The 17,374-nt window shown below is 43.3% G+C and overlaps 1 protein-coding gene across 2 annotated transcripts in view; it reads left to right on the top strand.

Moving 5' to 3' along the window:
- LOC115111926 (kremen protein 1) overlaps window positions 1–17,374 on the top strand; it is a 109,022-nt gene that overhangs the window by 36,419 nt on the left and 55,229 nt on the right. The gene's annotated exons all lie outside the window — the stretch shown is intronic.

Here is a 17,374-nt window from a genome sequence, read left to right as displayed (position 1 = left end):
GAACGTGACATGGGAGACTAGTCAGGATCGAGGCAAAGATGAACGGAGTAAAGGACAGAGAGAACCTTGATGAAAACCTGCTCAAGAGCGCTCAGAACATCAGACTGGGGCAAAGGTTCACCTTCCAACAGGACAACGACCTTAAGCACACAGCCAAGACAACACAGGAGTCACTTCGGGACAAGTCTCAATGTCTTTGTGTGGCCCAGCCAGAGCCCGGATTTGAACCCGATCGAATATCTCTGGAGAGACCTGAAAATAGCTGTGCAGCAACGCTCCCCATTCAACCTGACTGAGCTTGAGGGATCTACAGAGAAGAATGGGAGAAACTCCTCAAATACAGGTGTTTCAAGCTTGTAGCATCATACCCAAGAAGACTCAAGACTCTAATCGCTGCCAAAGGTGCTTCAACAAAGTACTGAGTAAATGGTCTGAATACTTAAGTAAATGTGTAAGTAAATATCAGTGTTTTATTCTTAATACATTTGCAAACATTTCTAAAAACCTGTTTTTGCTTGGTCGTTATGGGGTATTGTGTGTGTGGATTTATTTATTTAATCAATTTTGGAATAAGGCTGTAAGGCAACAACATGTGGAAAAAGTCAAGGGATCTGAATACTTTCAGAATGCACTGTATATTTAAAACCAAATACTTAGACTTACTCAAATAGTATTATTTTACTTGGTGACTTTCACTTTTACTCTAAGGTATTGTTTACTCAAGTATGACAATTGGGTACTTTTTCCACCACTGCAAAAGCCTACAATCTAGTGGACTCATTTGAACCCTGTAGCTAGCATTGAAGTATTTCCCCACTTAAAAGCCCAAAAAATATTTCCGAAGTCTAAGTCATTGATCTTGAGAGACTTCTAGTAAGTAGCTAAGTCCATAGATATAGGAAAAAATGTATTTCCCCACCACTTAAAAAACAATTTAAAACATTTCCTAAGTTAAGTCATTGCCATAAAGTCCTAAAGCAACAATGCTTTGAAGTGGCCGAGGACTGATTTGTTTTTGCTTTACTTGGATTGGGATTCCTACTATTTATGAGCGGGATACATAGAGGTTGTGTCCCAAGTGGCACCCTATTCCCTATATAGTGCATTACTTTTGACCAGGGCCATAGGGGCACAGCCAGAGCGGATAGTGGAAGTCTTTCACCCACAGCACATTAAGAATATATTACTCCTGACAAACCATGTGAAATAGGACTTCTTCATTTTTTGGAGTCTAGCCCATTGTGTGATCCATGCACAATAAACATTTCATGATTCAGGCTATTGACAACTCACCACTTCGTAAATCTAGTTGGGTTGAAAGTAAAAAGACACAGATCCATGATCTGCAAAGTTGTCCCTGGGTTAGCTTTAATTGGCACCTTATCTAACCCCTTCTCTCTCTTTCTGTCCCTCATCAGCATGAGTATTGGGACTGGATTGGCTACTTCACACTGAATAGATGAGCGATGGCATTTACGAGTGGCTCAGTCACACAGTCACGCCTCTTTTGTTATTGCCTTGCCTTATCCTGGCTGGCATTTGCCTCGAACAAGGCTGAGTGAATTAGAAGAGTGGGAGAGAGAATGTAAGGCTTCCGTTTTTCAGTCTCTCTCTTCCCTCTGTCCCTTTTTCTCTCTGTCTCTCTCATTTCAATTTCAATTCAGTTTCAATTCAATTTCAGTTCAAAGAGGCTGTATTGCCATCAGAAACACGTTTATATTGCCAAAGCAAGTGAAATAAACAATCAGAAATGATCAGTAACCTTACACATTCTCTCTCGCTCTCAATTCAATGGGCTTTATTGACATGGGAAACAGATAGTATGGTTACATTGCCAAAAAAGTTAAAGAAACAATTTCAAAATGAACAGTAAACATTACACTCAAAAAATGTTTCAAAGGAATATATACATTTCAAATGTCATATTATGGCTATGTACAGTGTTATAACAATGTGCAAATAGTTAAATTACAAAAGGGAAAATAAATAAACATAAATATGGGTTGTATATACAATGGTGTTTGTTCTTCACTGGTTGCCCTTTTCTTGTGCTGTGGTGGCACACTGTGGTAATTCATCCAATAGATATGGGATTTGATCAAAATGTGATTTGTTTTCAAATTCTTTGTGGTTCTGTGTATGTGTCAATGCTCACTGAGTCTGTACATAGACAAAGCTTTCCTTATTTTTGAGTCAGTCACAGTGGTCAGGTATTCTGCCACTGTGTACTCTCTGTTTAGGGCCAAATAGCATTCCAGTTTGGTCTGTTCTTTGGGAAATTCTTTCCAATGTGTCAAATAATTATCTTTTTGTTTTCTCATTTGTGACTCGTTTTAGGAAACTAGGCTTATGTCGCTCGGCACTACTTCACATGAGAGCCATTTAAATGTGAACTTTTTAAAACTCAAAATGCGTTTCTTTTTGGCAGAAATGCCTTCTGGAACATGTGAACTTTCATGTGCCTTAATAACAAACGTGTATGCCATCTGTAAATATAAAATTGTTACATTTACAAGCCTAGTTGGTTTAAGTGTTGCTCTCCACTTTCTGGAGGGCCGAGTTTTAAAATCAGTGGAATTAAGGGCAACCATGGAATCCGTGATGGAGAGGGAGAAGCGTCCATCCATGTATATGGGTAGGATAGTCTAGCTAGCTACATTTTTTGATATTACACATTTCTAATTATGTCAAAAAAGTTGTTTTAATTTAAAGTTAAAGTGTACCGTTAGCTAGCTATTGTTAGCTGGCTGGCTTGCTAGCCGACATTACGTGTATGATCTGTGTAGTAATATTATTTGTATCTCAGAGCCAGTTGCTTGGCTAGTTATAGCCTAATGTTATCTAGCTAACATTGAACCTGGTTGGTTAGCTACCTGCAGATTCATGCAGGGTAGTGACATCATGAGTTGGGATTATGGTTCATTGTTTAACTAGTTAGCTAGCTAGCTACATGTCTTAACAAAAGACTCCACTATGCAAGTAACCATTTCAGTAAAATGTTCATGATGTCACTGCGAGAAGTGTTGATAGAAGTAGCTGGTAAATTCACTCTGCTATCTACTCCGATTTCAGAGCACTCTTGTCTGAGTATGCCAGAGCGCAGAATAACTGACGAATTTATGAATGCTCAACACCCGTTGAATATGTCAGTAAACGTTGGGGGAAAAAAACTTAATGAAATTGTTGCCAGCAGCACAGTTACAGTCACCAACACTCTGGATAACATAAAAACAGCCTAACCAGCCCTGCTAGGGTGAGTAAAATGGTCAGAGTGAGCTGTTCTCTCATTTGTGTCTGGAAGTAGCTAGCAAGCTAGCCAACGTTAGCCAGTTAGCTTGGGTGCTTGACTGCTGTTGTTAGGACAGAACGCTCAGATCAACCCTACTCCTCAGCCTCACATGTGAATCCTTAAAGAGATGGGTGGGGCTAAAACTTAAGAGAGTGTGAATGATGCTGAATGGGTGTAGACAAAGAGCTCAACCAGTAGGTGTACCAAAACATTCTAAAGCCATTTTCTCGAATCAAATCAAATTTTATTTGTCACATACACATGGTTAGCAGATGTTAATGCGAGTGTAGTGAAATGCTTGTGCTTCTAGTTCCAACAATGCAGTAATAACCAATGAGTAATCTAACCTAACAATTCCACAACTACTACCTTATACACACAAGTGTAAAGGGATAAAGAATATGAATATATTCAGTAGATGATATAGAGTACAGTATATACATATACATATGAGATGAGTAATGTAGGGTATGTAAACATTATATTAAGTCGCATTGTTTAAAGTGGCTAGTGATACATTTTTGACATCAATTTCCATCAATTTCCAATATTAAAGTGGCTGGAGTTGAGTCAGTATGTTGGCAGCAGCCACTCAATGTTAGTTGCGGCTGTTTAACAGTCTGATGGCCTTGAGATAGAAGCAGTTTTTCAGTCTCTCGGCCCCTGCTTTTATGCACCTGTACTGACCTCGCCTTCTGGATAATAGCTGGGTGAACAGGCAGTGGCTCGGGTGGTTGTTGTCCTTGATGATCTTTATGGCCTTCCTGTGACATCGGGTGGTGTAGGTGTCCCAGAGGGCAGGTAGTTTGCCCCCAGTGATGCGTTGTGCAGACCTCACTATCCTCTGGAGAGCCTTATGGTTGTGGGCGGAGCAGTTGCCGTACCAGGCGGTGATACAGCCCGACAGAATGCTCTCGATTGTGCATCTGTAGAAGTTTGTGAGTGCTTTTGGTGATAAGCCAAATTTCTTCAGCCTCCTGAGGTTGAAGAGGTGCTGCTGCGCCTTCTTCACACTGCTGTCTGTGTGGGTGGACCAATTCAGTTTGTCCGTGATGTGTACACCGAGGAATTTGAAACTTACTACCCTCTCCACTACTGTCCTGTCGATATGGATAGGGGGGTGCTCCCTCTGCTGTTTCCTGAAGTCCACAATCATCTCCTTTGTTTTGTTGACGTTGAGTGTGAGGTTATTTTCCTGACACCACACTCCGAGGGCCCTCACCTCCTCCCTGTAGGCCGTCTCATCGTTGTTGGTGATGAATTCTACCACTGTAGTGTCATCCGCAAACTTGATGATTGAGTTGGAGGCGTGCATGGCCACGCAGTCGTGGGTGAACAAGGAGTACAGGAGAGGGCTCAGAACGCACCCTTGTGGGGCCACAGTGTTGAGGATCAGCGGGGTGGAGATGTTGTTGTTGTTACCTACCCAGGAAGTCCAGTACCCAGTTGCATAGGGCGGGGTCGAGACCCAGGGTCTCGAGCTTGGTGACGAGTTTGGAGGGTACTATGGTGTTAAATGCTGAGCTATAGTTGATGAACAGCTTTCTCACATTGGTATTCCTCTTGTCCAGATGGGTTAGGGCAGTGTGCAGTGTGTCCACAGTGTGCACTGTGGACCTATTGGGGTGGTAAGCAAATTGGAGTGGGTCTAGGGTGTCAGGTAGGGTGGAGGTGATATGGTCCTTGACTAGTCTCTCAAAGCACTTCATTATGACGGAAATGAGTGCTAGTCGTTTATTTCAGTTACCTTAGCTTTCTTGGGAACAGGAACAATGGTGGCCCTCTTGAAGCATCATAAGGCATACCCCCCCGCCCTTCTTCTTACCAGAAAGATGCTTGTTTCTGTCGGCGTGATGCGTGAAGAAACCAGCTGGCTGCACCGACTCCGTTAGCGTCTCTCGAGTGAGCCATGTTTCCGTGAAGCAAAGAACGTTACAGTCTCTGATGTCTCTCTGGAATGCTACCCTTGCTCGGATTTCATCAATCTTGTTGTCAAGAGACTGGGCATTGGTGAGTAGTATGCTAGGGAGTGGTGCGTGATGTGCCCGTCTCCGGAGCCTGACCAGAAGACCGCTTCGTTTGTCCCTTTTTCGGTGTCATTGTTTTGGGTCGCCAGCTGGAATCCGATCCATTGTCCTGGGTGGAAGGCAAAACACAGGATCCACTTTGGGAAAGTCATATTCCTGGTCGTAATGATGGTGATTTGACGTTGCTCTTATATTCAGTAGTTCCTTCCGACTGTATGTAATGAAACGTAAGATTACCTGGGGTACCAATGTAAGAAATAACACGTAAAAAAAACGAAATACTGCATGGTTTCCTAGAAATGCGAAGCGAGGCGGCCATCTGTCGGCGCCGGAAGAGTGAGTATACAGGTTAATCAAGTTTCAAAGCAGAATTACTTTTCCATTGTTCCTCAACTGTAGTGTATAATATACCATTGTCTAGCTCTGAGTCTCTACTTATATCCAATGTAAAAAACACAATTTTAAATGTTGCTACATAAGACAAAATTGAGCCTGTCGGTCACAATAGGTTTGATCTAATTGTGTTGCTGTCTTGGGGCTCTGTTCACAAACACAACCAGACACCACAGAGCCCCAGGACAGCAACACAATTAGATCAAACCAAATGTGACCGACCGGTGCGAAGAGTCCCCTAAGGAAGCTGGTCCTGGGGCTCTGTGGGGTCTGGTTGTGTTTGTGAACAGGACCAGCTTGCTTAGGGGACTCTTATCTAAGTTAATCTCTCTGTAGGTGATGGCTTTGTTATGGAAGGTTTGGGAATCGCTCCACTTTAGGTAATTGTAGAATTTAACGTCTCTTGTCTGGATTTTGATCATTAACGGGTATCAGCCTAATTCTGCTCTACATGCATTATTTGGTGTTTTACTTTGTACACGAAGGATGCTTTTGCAGAATTCTGCATGCAGTCTCAATTTGGTGTTTGTCCCAATTTGTGAATTATTGGTTAGTGAGCGGACCCCAGACCTCACAACCCATAAAGGGCAATGGGTTCTATAACTGATTCAAGTATTTTTTTGTCAGATCCTAATTGGGATGTCTAATTTTATGTTCCTTTTGATGGCGTAAAAGGCCCTTCTTGCCTTGTCCCTCAGATCGTTCACAGCTTTGTGGAAGTGGTGCTGATTTTTAGGCCAAGATAGGTATAGTTCTTTTGTGTGCTCTAGGGCAACGATATCTTGATGGAATTTGTATTTGTGGTTCTGGCAACTGGACCTTTTTTGGAACGCCATTATTTTTGTCTCACTGAGAATTACTTTCAGGGCCCAGGTCTGACAGAATCTGTGCAGAAGATCTAGATGCTGCTGTAGGCCTTCCTTGGTTGGGGACAGAAGCACTAGATCATCAGTAAACGGTAAACATTTGACTTCAGATTCTAGTAGGGTGGTCTCTCTCTCTCGCTCTTGTTCTCTGCGTGTGTGCGTTTGCGCGTGCGCGCTCGTGTGTGCTCATGTGTGTATCTGTGCGTGTGTGTGTGTTAAGTGCGTGCGTGTGCCTGTGTGTGTGGAATTTCTGAAGTCCCTACCATATGGAGAAGACTTTCTGTTCAATCCATTTGGTTTGATGGAAGGGTTGGTTGATTGGATATGTAAATGTCTAGCCAGATCGGAAATTGACTTGGACTGAAGAATTTGGAATGCAAAATACCTGATTTACATCATGGGCATCTTTCAATTCAAATTCAAATCTCCAGTACTCTCTCTACCTTGCAACTCTCTGTCTCCTTCTCCATTTTATCTCCCCTCTCTCCCTTTCTCTTTCTCCCTCTCTTTATCCCTTCATCTTCCACATTTTTTTCTCTCAGTCACTCCTTGTCTTAGGTCCTTGTCTTAGTTTATTTCTCCCTCTCTATACATCCTTCCCTGTCGCAGGTTTTTACTGTGTTGGGAATGGCTGGATAGGGCATTCGCTGGATCTGGAGCTGCACTGTAGCTGGTAAGATTGAGACGGAGGGAGAGAGAAGGAGGGAGAGAGAAGGAGGTAGAGAGACGGATGTAGAGAGACGGAGGGAGAGAGACGGAGGGAGAGAGAAGGAGGGAGAGAGAAGGAGGTAGAGAGACGGATGTAGAGAGACGGAGGGAGAGAGAAGGAGGGAGAGAGAAGGAGGGAGAGAGAAGGAGGGAGAGAGAAGGATGTAGAGAGACGGATGTAGAGAGGAGGGAGAGAGACGGATGTAGAGAGACGGATGTAGAGAGACGGATGTAGAGAGACAGAGGGAGAGAGAAGGAGGGAGAGAGAAGGAGGGAGAGAGGAGGAGGGAGAGAGACGGAGGGAGAGAGACGGAGGGAGAGAGAAGGAGGGAGAGAGACGGATGTAGAGAGACGGATGTAGAGAGACGGATGTAGAGAGACAGAGGGAGAGAGAAGGAGGGAGAGAGGAGGAGGGAGAGAGAAGGAGGGGAGAGAAGGAGGGAGAGAGGAGGAGGGAGAGAGGAGGAGGGAGAGAGATGGAGGGAGAGAGACGGAGGGAGAGAGACGGAGGGAGAGAGAAGGAGGGAAAGGATGGGGCGACGGTCTGTCTGATTCCAGGGCCAAGGGAGTTTTAATACAAACCAGAGCAAGTTGGGGCTGAGGCCAAAGCACAGGTGAAGTTTTTAAGTTCATTACATTTCTTTCCTTTAAGGTGGTGGCTGTGAATATGGAGTTTTCGCCCATGGCCCATCCAGAACCCTCTTTCTCAAAGCTAAGGATCTGAATCACGTTCTGTGCTTTTTTTTGTTTTACGCACACAAACATTTCTTCTCACCGTCTTCTGAACACTCAACCAATGATATGATGATGTAGACTATATGTCTCTGCCTCCCAATAGCCAATGTTTGCACATTAAATCGCTTTTGACTGCCTGCCTGTCTGTCTTGTCTAGTTCGATATGCTGCTGCTTTCCTAAATAGCTGCATGCAAGCGAACTCCCCTCCTAAAAAATAACCGCTTGACTGCCTGTTGTGTCGTGCTTATGTTGCAATACATTACAGTTAAAACAGACAAAGAACTTTGTCTGTTCAAACGGTCTTACTGGCACAAGCGGCAGCAGAGTCATGGGGTGGGCACTGAGCCAAAGTGTGTGCGGGGGTGTCTGAGAATGTGAGGGTGTATGTGGGATTTGGACAAGAGAAGCAGGTGGAATGGGGGTGGACTTACGAGGAGCGAGGGGGGAATCGTAAACCGTGCTCCCATCCCATTGTTGGCTTTTCCCCATACTGATTTAGTTGAAAGGGGTCTGTGGCTCCATGGCAGTGTGCAAAGAGGGTCTCTAATAGCCCTCACATTTCATCTTTATAGCCGTCAGTAAAACAGCCTAGGGAGAGATGGGGTTATATGGGGCAGAGGGAAATGTCATATTAATTACAGAAAAGGAGAGAAAAGCTGCATTAAATGTCAAGAGAACTCGTGTCTCTCCGGAGAGAGACACAGTTAGATTCGACCTCGCACAACGCATTTCAAATACTGACACTGACTGACACCGGGAATGTAAGAGCATACTGTTACAGCAAAGTGCCATCAGTTTTCAGGTGAAGACATACGTCACTTCATTAATAAATTAAATGTCAATTAAACCAAATTAACGGGGGGTTTTGTACATAGCCTACACACAGCTTTAACCTTTATTAAGCCAGGTTGCCCCAAGTTGTCAGAAAACCTCTTGTTGAAGAGAGACATGGCCTGATCTGGTGTTGTGCTGCTGCCACTGGCGTAACGTAGTTTCTCTGGACCCCCTTGCAAGGCAGGCTGGAGTTTGCCCCCCCATTTTTTTGAATGTGTCAGCCAGACAGCCACTCACATTACCGATCGCTGTCCATGGTGCTGAAATCGTTGCCTTGACCGCAGCATTTGTTCACCGATATCCCCTTATACTTTCAATCAGTGGAATTGTTTATTTTTCAAGGCCTGTGGCCTTTTCAGTCATATTCCCGAATCCCAAGATATGAGACAAAAATTCCCCTACGATACGAAAACAGCTTTTGCAGAGGCCCAAACCAGACGGCGGTCTAGCTCTACCGGATTTCAGATTCTATTATTGGGCCGCTAACCTATTATTGGGCCGATCATTCAGTACTGGTTACAGAGCAGAGAGATATTCCCACCCCCAATTTGACTAGAGATGGAGGCCGCCTCATCTATACCGGCATCATTGTCTTCCCTCTCTTACTCCTCCTTCACCAAAAATACGTGTCAAAACAAGGTTGAAGATCTGGAATCAAATTTAGGCCCCACTATGGGTTTCAGGCAACCTCTTCTTTTGCTCCGGTAGCCTCAAACCCAGCTTTTCCCACATCCATGGTTGATGGTGCTTTCTCAACATGGTCTAGTCTCAGTATTAAAATATTTAGAGAACTCTATATTAACAGTACATTTAGTGCGTTTGAACAATTATCAGCTAAAGTTGGTCTCCCCAGACATCATTTCTTTAGGTTCTTACAAGTCCGGAGTTATGTCCACAGAATAGGGCCCCGATTCTCCACCCTTCCTGGTGAAACACAGTTTGACACATTTCTTATCCCACTTCCTACTCTGAAGGGGACCTTGTCAATAATCTACAGTCAGATTTGCTCACTACAAACCACCTCATTAAACAATATTAAATCCTCATGGGAGGAGGAACTCGGTGAGGAAATATCTGATGAACTATGGGAAGGGGCACTCAAAAAGGTACATACCTCTTCTATTTGCGCCCGACACGGTCCCATTTAATGCAAACTCATTCATAGGGCCCACTGGACCGAAGCAAGATTATCCCAGATTTACAAGGATGTGAACCCTAATTGTGTACGATGTAACCAGCTAATCATGTACACATGTTTTGGTGTTGCCCATCTCTGGTTGGTTTCTGGAAAGACATCTTTAACATACTCTTAGAATTAAGCGGCACACAGATCGAGCCAGACCCTTTTATTGCATTATTTTGGGGTTTCCATACCAACAATACAATTGACCAAAATGAATAAGGATGTAATTTCCTTCGCCACTTTGTTAGCGAGACGATTCATTTTACTTAGATGAAAATCCTCTGCAACCCCTTCTCATGCTCTTTGGATTAAATCCTTTTTGAATTGCATAAAGTTGGAAAAAATTCAACACACACTCAATGGGTCTATAGACAAATTCTATGCAATGTGGGCTCCCTTATTTTCTTATGTTAAACGACTACATTTCCCTGCAGTTCCAGAGTGATGTATATTTATATATTGGTGATGTAAGAGGCCCGGTATGTGTATACACAACATCTTGGATATTAAGGACTGTATCTGTGCTAGTTGACCTGTAACAACTGTATCAAAATATATATTTTTTCTTGTCTTTTTCTTTTTTTGTTTTTTTGTTTGTCTCTCTCTTTGTTTTGCTGTATTGTTGTCTTTGATGCGTTGTTTTATATTACTACCAAATAACTTACAAGTGCAATTATTTTGTGTTAAAAAATAAATAAAAAATGAAAAAGAAAAAAGAATTCCGTTGTGCAAACCCACAGTTTTATCAGCTGTTTGGGTGGCTGGTCTCAGAAGATCCCGCAGGTGAAGAAGCCGCATGTGGAGGTCCTGGACTCGTGTGGTTACACATGGTATACGGGTGTGAGGCAGGTTAAACGTGCTGCCAAATTCTCTAAAAAGGAATCGGCTTATGGTAGAGAAATGGAACATTAAATTCTCTGGCAACAGCTCTGTTGGACATTCCTGCAGTTAGCATGCTAATTGCACGCTCCCTCAAAACTTGAGACATCTGTGGCATTGTGTTGTGTGACAAAACTGCACATTTTAGAGTGGCCTTTTAATGTCTCCAGCACAAGGGGCATCTATGTAATGATCATGCTGTTTAATCAGATTACTGATATGATACACACCTGTCAGGTTATTGAATCAGATTATTGATACACACCTGTCAGGTGGATGGATTATCTTGGGAAAGGAGAAATGCTCACTAACAGGGATATAAACACATTTCTGCACAAAATATGAGCAAAATAAGCTTTTTGCGGGTATGGAACATTTGCAGGATCTTTTATTTCAGCTCATGAAACATGGGACCAACACTTTACATGTTGCAGCATTTATATTTTTGGTCAGTGTATGTTTGTGCATTCGGGAAAGTATCCAGACCTTAGACTTTTTCCACATTTTGTTATGCTTACACCCGTATATTTTTTTTTCATCAGTCTACACACAACAGCATATAATTACAAAGAGAAAACAGGTTTTTAGACATTTTTGCAAATGTTTTAAAAATAAATACAAAAATACCTTACCTTTACATAAGTATTCGGACCATTTGCTATGGAACTCGAAAATGAGTCCAGGTGCATCCTGTTTCCATGATCATCCTTGAGATGTTTCTACAACTTGATTGGAGTCCATCTGTGGTAAATTCAATTGATTGAACATGATTTGGAAAGGTATACACCTGTCTATATAAGGTCCCACAGTTGACAGTGCATTTCAGAGCAAAAACCAAGCCATGAAGTTGATGGAATTATCCGTAGAGCTCCGAGACAGGATCACAGATCTGGGGAAGGATACCAAAATATTTCTGCAGCATTGAATGTCCCCAAGAACACATTGGCATCCATCATTTCTTAAATGGAAGAAGTTTGGAACCACCAGCTCTTCCTAGAGCCCAGCAAAACTGAGCAATCGGGGGAGAAGGGCAAAGAACCCAATGGTCACACTGACAGAGCTCTAGAGTTCCTCTGTGGAGATGGGAGAACCTTCCAGAAGGACAACCATCTCTGCAGCACTCCACCAATCAGGCCTTTATGGTAGAGTGGCCAGACATAAGCAACTCCTAAGTAAAAGGCACATGACAGCCGCTTGGAGTTTGCCAAAAGGCACTTAAAGGACTCTCAGACCATGAGAAACAAGATTTTGTGGTCTGATGAAACAAAGATTAAACTCTTTGGCTTGAATGCCAAGTGTCACGTCTGGAGGAAATCTGGCACCATCCCTACGGTGAAGCATGGTGGTGGCAGCAGCATCATGCTGTGGGGATGTTTTTCAGCGACAGGGAGACTAGTCAAGCCGGAGGCAAAGATGAATGGAGCAAAGGACAGAGAGAACCTTGATGAAAACCTTCTCCAGAGCACTCAGGACATCAGACTGGGACGAAGGTTCACCTTCCAACAGGACAATGACCCTAAGCACACAGCCAAGACAACACAGGAGTGGCTTCGGGACAAGTCTCTGAATGTCATTGAGTGGCCAGCCAGAGTCCGGACTTGAACCCAATCAAACATCTCTGGAGAGACCTGAAAATAGCTGTGCAGCGACACTTGTAGTGTCATACCCAAGAAGACTTGAGGCTGTCATCGCTGCCAAAGGTGCTGCAACAAAGTACTGAATAAAGTTGAAATTACCATTTACATTTTTTATAATTTAGCAAACATTAAAAACATTTTTTTTTTCTTTGTCATTATGGGTTATTGTGTGTAGATTGATGAAGGGGAAAAATCAATTTTATACATTTTAGAATAAGGCTGTAACGTAACAAAATGTTTTTAAAAAACAAAGGGTATAAATCCGAATGCATTGTGTAGGCTAGCGCAGTGTTCAACATACAGTACGTGAAAAAAAGTATGTGTTCGTCGAACATCTCATTCCAAATTAATATGGAGTCGGTCCCCCCTTTGCTGCTATAACAGCCTCCACTCTTCTGGGAATGCTTTCTACTAGATGTTGGAACATTGCTACAGGGACTTGCTTCCATTCAGCCACAAGCATTAGTGAGGTTGGGTGATTAGGCCTGGCTCGCAGTTCGCGTTCCAATTCATCCCAAAGGTGTTTGATGGTGTTGAGGTCAGGGCTCTGTGTCATGTTCCCAGTCAAGTTCTTACACACCGATCTCGACAAACCATTTTTGTATGGACCTCGCTTTGTGCATGGGGGCATTGTCATGCTGAAACAGGAAAGGGCCTTCCCCAAACTGTTGCCACAAAGTTGGAAGCACAGAGTCGTCTAGAATGTCATTGTATGCTGTAGATACCCTTTAATTCAACTAGGCACATGCAATTGCAGAGTTCGGTAAACAAATTGCCACTGGATTGATGCAAATTATCATGATATCAGTATACCAGGTAGGCATAAGTAATTGAGAAGGTTTTTGGGAAAGCCTTTCCATCTACCAGAAGACGGTTATTATTATAAGAAGGGACGTCAAACATTCAGCCTGCTGCACAGACCCTTTGGACGCTCTAATAATAATAATAAATCATTGATTATATTTATATAGCGCTTTTCTACCAACTGAGGTATTCCAAGTGCTTTGCATAGTAGGGGGAAACTCACCTTATCCCCCAGAAACATGCGGCACCCACCTGGATGATGCACGGCAACCAGTTTTGTGACAGGATGCTCACCACACATCAGCTATCAGGTGGAGAGGCGAGGAGTGATATATGCCCATTAGGAAAGAGGAGGATGATTAGGTGGCCATGAAAGTGCCACTGGGATTTTTTTATGACCACAGTCAGAGATGACCACAGAGGGCTCTAGTCTTGAGCGCCAGGAGAAATTGTGCTTAGGAGCATTTTTAAACTCTCTCCATTGCTAAAGTAGGAAGAAATAGAAGTAATTGCTGTACAAATGTTTGAGTGTGCTATGTTTACTATCATCATATATTAAAATATATAATTAATTTGACATATTTCATTGTTATATTACGCTAATTTCCTATGGTGGACAAAACGTGTTACATTTCACAAACTTGCAATTTCACCACATAACATTTTGTGGAATTACATCAGATTACATCAGGGGATGTGTATAGTCCGTCACAACCAGGACTTATAACGCCGTTGTCATTTTCAAATTGAAATGGCACAGACAATTTGTGGCACTCTCTGTATAAAAGTCGCTGGCCACAAACTAATACACAGATTTGACAGTGAAGCTATCACTAAAACGAAAGCCAACCCCTGTCACTGTTTAGAACTCTCTCTCTCTCTCTCTCTCTCTCTCTCTCTCTCTCTCTCTGTCTCTCTGTCTCTCTCTGTGCTCTCGAGGGAAATTGACAGTCAGCCTCTGATCCTCTCCTGACCTCAAAACCTAAACCTAACAAGCCTCTCAAACCCTCTTCAGCAGTTTTACACGGTCATTTTCCGAAGAGGTTTTCAGCTATCATATTTTCTCTGTGGCTTCAGTGCGTGGCCAAATACTTCGCTAATACAATTTCAAATACTTTCAGCATTTGCTTTCGTATGAGTCCCAGATGTGTGGGGTTTGCAGCTGTGGGACCCTTCTATTGGTTCCATTGCAACAGGCAAGCTCAAACAAGCCCAGTATTGGAAATTATTTCAAATAGTGTTTGAACCCAGCTCTGAACCGCAGGCTAGTGGCTTGCTAATAGCATGAGTCCTGGGTGAGCAGACCGACCGCCTCACACAGAAAAGCATGTTATTTCCAGCCCAGCTCTGTGCTGCTCAGCACTGCAGGTTTTTCTCCTCTCTGATGTTGACGATTCAGAGCTTTTTATGGCTACGCCGTGCCAGATATTTTTAAGTTTATCATACATTTTATGATTAGGGTTACTTGGAAAATGGTTATAAAGAAAAGTCTTTTGAACAGCGGCCAGCGGGGAACAGCTGTTTTTCTCTGTTCTCAGATGTAAGCCACACTGCCCAGTTAAAACACCGCCTAGCAGCTAGCTAAAACAGAGGAGTTAAACACAGACACAAACACAGTACACCCCCCCCCCCCACTCCTGCCAGCCCCCCCACACTACACCACACTACACACACACACACACACCAAATCCATACGCCCCTAGAGCTACTATATCAGAGCCAGGGCATCTCCACTTAGGCAGCGGTCTTTCTCTGTACTAACAGGTTAAAATGATGGATTCTCTCTCCCTACCACAGCCCATTCTCCACCTGTCCTCTCCATCCTCCATGTTCCCTCTCTCCTCCACACCTCGAGGTTGGGGATAATGCCTCTCCTCTTTCATGTGGGTTTACCCAGTCATTCACCCCTCTCCTCACCTCCACCCCTCCCTCCCTCCATCACAGGGGGCTCAGGGTCAGAGACAGGGACAGAAAACGGATCGTTTGTTGATCAAAGCTACCGGTTGTGTGTGTGTGTGTGTGTGTGTGTGTGTGTGTGTGTGTGTGTGTGTGTGTTCAGGATGATGCCCTCCTGAGGCTGTGATTAGGTTAATTCGATTATTGACGATAGGTGATGGATAACCTCATATCAAATAGAGCAGTTTGACAGGTCCAATCTGTGTTTGTGTGAATGCATTGGTGTAGAGTAGTGTGTGTGTGTGTGCGTGCTTATGTGTGCGTGTTTCTATTTGTGTGCATGTGCGTTTGTACATTTGCGTGTAGCGTGTGTTTGTTCCCTAGAGATTTGAACCTAGCCTCCCCTATCTTTACCGTCATGATAGTATCCCCTCCCCCCAGACAAACAGGTGTCAGCCCCAACAGCTCCAGAGACTGGGTGTATTACCATAGAGATAATGGAGAAGGTCAGGCTAGAGCACAGGTGTCACACTTGTTCCACGCAGGGTCGAGTGTCTGCGGGTTTTCGCTCCTCCCTTGTACTTGATTGATGAATTCAGGTCACTAATTAGTAAGGAACTCCCCACACTTGGTTGTCTTTGGCTTAATTGAAAGGGGAAACTAAACACCTGCCGACACTAGGCCCTCCATGGAATGAGTTTCACAATCCTGGACTAGTGTCCCAATCCGAGTGGAAAACAAGTACTGTGTTTCCTGTGTGTGTGGCAGGCTGCACTTTACACTAGATTTACATGGAAATAATGGAAATGAAAACAATTCCAGGGTTTCATATTTAGGGTATGAGATACGAGAAAGAATATATGGCTGCATAGCCAGGTAGAGTGCTAAATGGCACCTTATTACCTACATAGTGAACTACTTTTGAACCAGGTCAAAAGTAGCGCACTATATAGGGAATAGGCTGCCATTTGGGAGACGAGTCCACGGTTAGGAGGAAGAGAGGGATTATTTTCTCCTAACGGAGGGAAAAAAAGATCCAAATGTCCACAGTACATAACTCGACTTCATCCCCATCCCTAGGTTAAAGCTTCCGCTTACGAACAAGAACAATTCACTGTTCCTAAAACGGCATCTTGCTCAAAAACCTTTTTTCTGCCCTGTGAAAGGAGAGGAAGAGACCCTGGAAAGTGTTTTTGATAGGAGAAGAAAAGGAATGGAAACGCCCTTCAGAATTCCCCCCCACAATAGGGCTGAAATGGGATAGCTGAGGCCCCGGGCTTTTTTACAATGAAGAACGTCAAAAGAGAATAGAAAAGAAGAGAATAGGTCCCGGGCAATTACAGTCAGAGCTGAGGAAAGGACAACAGTAATGCTCCTAAAGAAGATCCTTCCTCAATTGACCTAGGATGGTTTTTTGTTGTTGCCCTGTGTACCTTATTGAAAAAAAGGCTCCATACTAGGCTTTGGTGGTATACCGTACAGTATATACTGTATACCTGGGTATCTGGAAATAGCCACGGGATGGTTTTTCATTACCGTCAATATCGTTGAAACAATTTCGTTGATGTTCATTTTATACATTTGAATATTTGTAGCTACTTAAGTTAAATACCTGCAGTCAACTTGTGCAATACGCTAAGAGATAACGAAGATTGCGTTCTTCATTTCACCTGTCACATAATTTTTAATTATACAATTTACCGGTAGTCCCCAGGCACTTGGTGTTTGTTTACCAGCACACAACAGCGAGAGACTGGAGTCTTGTGAGTCACTCACTGTTGTGCAGCATTTGCAAGGTATCTTATATCTATTAAGTAACATTTCTAAAATGTGCTAAATGCCATGCGGTTGTGCATTTGGTTTGCTAATTTAGTAGCTAATTAGCTATCTAGCTAAGTGGTTAGCTTCTTCCAAAATCTAGCTTCGCTTGGTAACAGCAGAGAATCCCCTCCTGGATCAAGAGCCTTGCTGTGTAATATTTGTTTTGTGCGTGCAGCAAACTGTGAGTAGCATTTTGGAGTCACTTATATAACTTTATAAGCTGGGACATCTGTCCTCTACAGACACTGCATAAAATGTTGGCAATGTGCTCGTTAGCATTTAGTTAGCATTTAGTTAGCAT

Source organism: Oncorhynchus nerka, linkage group LG27 (assembly GCF_034236695.1).
Source record: "Oncorhynchus nerka isolate Pitt River linkage group LG27, Oner_Uvic_2.0, whole genome shotgun sequence".
Taxonomy (NCBI): Eukaryota; Metazoa; Chordata; class Actinopteri; order Salmoniformes; family Salmonidae; genus Oncorhynchus; species Oncorhynchus nerka.
Note: the sequence above shows the minus strand (reverse complement) of the source record. Positions and strands in the feature narration are given on the sequence as shown.